We start from the raw sequence: 6,317 nt of genomic DNA on the forward strand, positions 1-6,317 counted from the left end.
AAGTGGATAGATTACATCAAGTATTAGCATAAGAGTTTTCGTCATTTTATTTCCATCAGAATGCATATGGATATGTTTTGTAGGATGACTCTTACTGACCTTGAAAGAAAAGCAGGATTAAGGGTTAACAGGACCCAGCACTAAAAGCAAGAATTTGTTGTTGTTTCTAAAAATTATTATTATTATTATTATATGAATGAGGGCCAGAGAAATAACACAATGGTTATGCCAAAGGACTTGAGTGTCTGAAGCTTCAAAGTCGTAAATCCAGTGCCCTCTACTACCATAGTGAGCCAGAGCTGAGCTGGCTTAAAAAAAAAAAAATATATATATATATATATATATATCACATAAGTAACCTTGGCCTCCCTGACCTTGACTGTCCTTATCTATAAAGTACTCAGTGTGAAAGATTTCTAGAATAGAATCATCCAGGAATGTGTTGGTAGCTTTGTGTGGCACTGCCCAAGAAGAGGTGCTCAGTCAATGGTACCAAGCTTTGGAAGAATGTAGGATTGCAACTAACCATTTATTTAAACACATTTAGTGACAAAGTGACTACTCACCAGAGATGTCACAGGATAGAGATTCCAATACTAATAGCTACTGAGAATTTTGCTTTGAAGAGAGATATCAAAGTCACTAGAAAAACAAGGCTCTTCCTTGGAGGATATTATTTACTCAGACAGGAAACTGGTTTTATGGAAGTTGGACTCACAACCTGGTAAGAACTGATTTTGTACTTGAAATCAAGGGGTGGGGTTTGCATAATTAGTATGCAAATGACCCATGTCTGAAGCTCCTGAGGTTCAAATCCCCTGGATCACTGGTTTAAAAAGAAAAAAGGGGGGGAGTTGGGCAGTAGCACAGTGGGTTATGTGCAAGTGGCACAAAGCACAAGGACTGACATAAGGATCCCGGCTCGAGCCCCGGCTCACCACCTGCAGGGGAGTCGCTTTGCAGGCAGTGAAGCAGGTCTGCAGGTGTCTGTCTTTCTCTTCCCCTCCTCTCTCCATTTCTCTCTGTCCTATCCAACAAAGATGACATCAATAATAACTACAACAATAAAACAAGTGCAACAAAAGGGAATAAATATATATTTTTAAAAAGGAGAAAAAGGAAGTAATCTTTCCAATGAATGTCAGGACAATTGAGGATTATATTTCACCATTAAAGGATTTAAAACACTGAAAAAAATATGATACTGCTATTCTCATAAGTATTTTATTTATTATTATTCTTATTTATATGTCTATACACATATATATGAATAAGAGTTTCTTTGTATAACCATTGTGCTCTCCCCCCCATTCTCATGAATATTCAAAAATAGAAACATTGCTTATCAGAAAATGAAATGACAGCTGACAAGGTGGGAGAAAATATTTTCAAATATGACAAAAGACATAAATATGACAAAGTACATAATAAAGTACACATTACAATTCAGCAAAAATAAAATAAAAATGAGTGAAGGGCTTGCATAAGCTTTTTTTTCCCCCAAAGAACACGTCCAGATGGCCACAAGGTACATCAAAGGTGCTTATCATTATTAATCATCAGGGAAATGTGCATCAACACAACAATTAGCTGTCACCTCCCCACACACCTGTTACAATGGTGAGATAGAAATTAAAAGGGTAAGGAAAAAGTATAAAAATTGTGTGGAGGATGTTAGAGTCACTGGTGCACTGATGGTGGGGCTGTCCATTTGTACAGTGACAATAGAAAACAGTATGGAAGGTCCTCAAAAAACTTCTAAGTGGCTATATATATTTTTTTTATAATTTTAAAAATATTTATTTATTTATTCCTTTTTGTTGCCCTTGTTGTTTTATTGTTGTAGTTTTTATTGATGTCATTGTTGGATAGGACAGAGAGAAATGGGGAGAGGAGTGGAAGACAGAGAGGAGAAGAGAAAGACAGACACCTGCAGACCTGCCTTACCACTTGTGAAGCTACTCTCCCTGTAGGTGGGGAGCTGGGGGGCTCAAACGGGGATCCTTACAACAGTCCCTGTGCTTTGCGCCCCGGGCGCTTAACCCGCTGCGCTACTGCCTGACTGGGTTGCATTGGATGGACCTTCTCGTGGTACATCCCGTGAGTACCCATTCATTGGGGAAACTGACAATCCTTCCTAGCCGACTGAATCCACATGGATCCCAGTCACTTTCAAAGCCAGCAACAAGCAGCTCCTGACAGCTTTCAACCTGACACTGTTGACTGGCTACGGAAGAAGGGCAAACGCTAGAAGAAGAACTGCCCGACTCCCTAAGTGGCTATATATCTAGAGGAAATGAGTGATGTTAAGTTTTCTTTCTTTAAAAAAAATAATAAGTATTTTTATTTACTGGATAGAGACAGTCAGAAATTGAAAGGAAGAGGAAGCTAGAAAGGGAGAGAGACAGAAAGACACCTGTAGCCCTGCTGTACCACTTGTGAAGCTTTCCCCCTGCAGAACTTGAACCCAAGTCCTTGCACATTATAATATGTGCACTCAACCAAGTGTGTCACCACAGGCCCCTAAGTTTTCTTTCTTCTTTTGTATTTTATTTATTATTTACTGGATGAAGACGCATTGAGAGAGAATGGGGGAGAGGAGAGAGACAGAGAGAAAGAGAGAGAGAAAGAGACCAACAGACCAACCTGTAGCACTGCTCACACCGCTCAAAGTCCTCCTCTCCCCATCCTCCGCTGGTGGGAAGCAGGGGGCTTGCACACTGTCTTTGCACATGGTAAAGTGTGCTTCGCTAGGTTCTCCACAGCCTGGCCCCTTCTTAAACGTCCTTCAGCCTCCATCATCCTGCTGCTGGGTTCCTACTACTGGTCTTTGGTTCAGGAACCCTTTCATTCTTTGCTTCCTATTTCTTTTTGTTTGGTGAGTTTGCTCTGCTCTTGGCATTTCCCATCATTTAGTTTCCTCATTTCTCTCAGTCGGGTGAGAAATAATGTTTTGAAGTCTTTGGAGGGCTTACCTATCCCGTATGTATCTGGTTTTTTTTTTTAAATATTTGTTTACTTATTTTATTATTGGATAGATAGAGAGACATTGAGAGTGGAAGGGGAGACAGAGACAAAGAGACATCTGAAGCACTGCTTCACCACTTGTGAAACTTTCCTCTTGCAAGGGGGAGACCAGGGGTTTGATCCAGGGTCCTCGCACACTGGAATGTGAGCACTTAATCAAGTGTGGCACTGCCCGGCCCCTTACGTATCTGTTTTGTTTGCTTCTTTATGTTTCCTCGGAGTTTCTATTTTGACCTCTTAGTGAAGGTAGGAAAAATGGTGAAGGTGTGTGTGTGTGTGTGTGTGTGTGTGTGTGTGTTCCATTATTATGTTGGGATTCATGGACATTGAGGTGTCATTTAAAGCCCAGAGGCCAGCTGAAATCCCCAGGGAAGAGTACCACAAACAGAAAAGTTGTTGTGTTGGTGGTATAGTGGTGAGCATAGCTCTCTTCCAGAAAAGAAATTGTCACCCCCTCAGAGTCACAAAAATACTCCCAATACTTCTAACTTGAGCAGAGGTAACAGAGCCAGAAAAGGAGGTTGACAGGGTGTGGCCAGTGAGTCAGAGCAAAGCCAGCAGAGCCTGGAGTCACAAAGCTGAGAGTACATAACAAAGAGGATAAATCATCTGGCGAAACGCTGCCAGTGGATCAGGTTCTGTAAAAGCAGGGGAGGGACACAGAAGGGCCACACCACCCCCTAGCCTACAGGCTCCACCAGCTGACAGTGCTCCTTCTGGCTGCAGACACATCCTCTTAGTCCTTCTCAACACCATTTCCAGAGCACCGAGCTCCCACACTGAAGATGGATGTAAACGCAATCGATTTGCTGTTCCTGATAGAACTCAATCTCCCAGTTTTGTATAGGAAGAAACTCAGTTATAGCAGGAGGAGGTGCTGGGAATTAGCATACCTGGCAGAGCATACACCTTACCATGTGTGAGGCTCTGGATTTGAGCCCAGGCACCACATGGGGGCATCATGGGTGACATTGAGGAGAGGGTGTACCATGGTGGCATTGGGGGTATGTGTGTGCTTTAGATGGTGGTGTGGTGCTTTGACATCTCTCTCCCAAACAAAGAATGGTGAATTTGAGAGGAACTCAGTGGTATCAAAAATTTATGTGGCCCTGTGTTTATTCCCTGACACCTCATTTAAAAAAAAAAAGTATGTGTGTGTGGGGGGGGTGAGGTTATCAGGGAGATTTATTCTCCCTAGTATTTTATCTGTAGAATCTAGTACTTTTTCCCCCCACTCCAGCCTAGCTGTGTAGTGGTAGGGGCCTGAAGAAAGACATTTATGTAACTTAAAAAAAATTTATTTCTTTATTGGGGAATTAATGTTTTACATTCAACAGTAAATACAATAGTTTGTATATGCATAACATTCCCCAGTTTCCCATTTAACAATACAACCCCCACTATGTCATTTATCATCCTTCATGGACCTGTATTCTCCCCACCCACCCACCCCAGAGTCTTTTACTTTGGTGCGATACGCCAATTAGATTTCAGGTTCTACTTGTGTTTCTGTTTCTGATCTTGTTTTTCAACTTCTGCCTGAGAGTGAGATCATCCCATATTCATCCTTCTGTTTCTGACTTATTTCACATAACATGAATTTTTCAAGGTCCACCCGAGATCGGCTGAAAACGGTGAAGTCACCATTTTTTACAGCTGAGTAGTATTCCATTGTGTATATAGACCACAACTTACTCAGCCACTCATCTGTTGTTGGACACCTGGGTTGCTTCCAGGTTTTGGCTATTACAAATTGTGCTGCCAAGAACATATGTGTACACAGATCTTTTTGGATGGATGTGTTGGGTTCCTTGACATTTATGTAACTTCTATAACGTATTAGTAGAGGGTGGAGGGTAGATGGCATAGTGATTATGCAAATGAACGCTCAGGCTTGAGGCTCCAAAGTCCTAGGCTCAGTCCCCCACACTACCATAAGCCAGAACTGAACAGTACTATGGTTAAACAAACAAAAAAAGATATATATATATATATATATATATATATATATATATATATATATATATAAATAGTGTTTGTAGAATCACTGCATGCTAGTCAGGATTCTCCAGAGAATATATATACATATATATATGGAGAGTGAAATTAGAGAAATTGATTGTGTGTGTAGAGATAGAGACACAGAGAGATATTTTTTAATTTTTTTTTCCAGGATGCAGGACATTATTTTACTCAATAAGCCACAAAATCAGACATTAACAATAGATTTCACTAAAAATATATAATGAACAAAATCACAAATATTCAAATTTATACAAATATCTCCAGGGAGTCAGGCGGTAGTGCAGTGGGTTAAGCATGCGCAGCACAAACAGCAAGAACCCGTTAGGATCTCAGTTCAAGCCCCCGGCTCTCCACCTGCAGGGGAATCACCTCACAGGCTGTGAAGCAGGTCTGAAGGTAACAGAGAGATATTTTAAGAGATTGTTTATGAGACTGAGGAGGTTAACAACAGAATCTGTATGGTGGTACAGCAGTCTGACAGATTATAAAGATTTGGAGAAGAATTACAATTGGAGTCCAAAGAGTTGTTCCCCACTGCCTCTGGGAAGACTCAGTCTTTTTTTTTTTTTTTTCAATTAATTTATTTTTTGTTTTAATTATTGGGTAGAGACAGAGAGAAATTGAGGGGGGGGATAGAGAAAGGGAAAGAAACAGAGAGACACCTGCAGCCCAGCTTCACTACTTGTGAAGCTTTTCCCCTGCAGGTGGGGACCAGGGGCTTGAACCAGTGACCTTGTGCACTGTAATGTGTGCACTTAGCCAGATGCGCCATCACCTGGCCCCACCCCACCCCCTTCTTAAATTCAGATCTTCATCTGGTTGGATGAGGCCCTCTCATCTACTGGAGGGTTATCTGTTTTACTCAGGGTCCCCTGATTTAGCTTCCTGTCTGATATATGGCACATAAAGATCTCCTGTTTTGTAGGGAATCTCTTTGTTTGGGTGTTGGTTTCTACTGCTGTGCAGAAGCTTTTCAATTTGATGTAGTCCTACTGGTTTAGTTTTGTTTATGAATTCCTTGCAATTGGACTGGAATCCTTGAAGATGTCTCTAAAAGTTAAATCAAGAAGAGAGTTCTGCCAATATTTTCCTCTAAATATTTGATAGTTTCTGGTCTAACATCCAAATCCTCAATCCAATTGGAGTTTATTTTTGTGTGTGGTATAAAAAAAATGGTGATTCAGTTTCATTCTATAGTATGTTTCAACCCAATTTTCCCAAAGCCATTTGTTAAATAGATTCTCTTTCTCCATTCAATAGTTTGG

Source organism: Erinaceus europaeus, chromosome 12, assembly GCF_950295315.1.
Source record: "Erinaceus europaeus chromosome 12, mEriEur2.1, whole genome shotgun sequence".
Taxonomy (NCBI): domain Eukaryota; kingdom Metazoa; phylum Chordata; class Mammalia; order Eulipotyphla; family Erinaceidae; genus Erinaceus; species Erinaceus europaeus.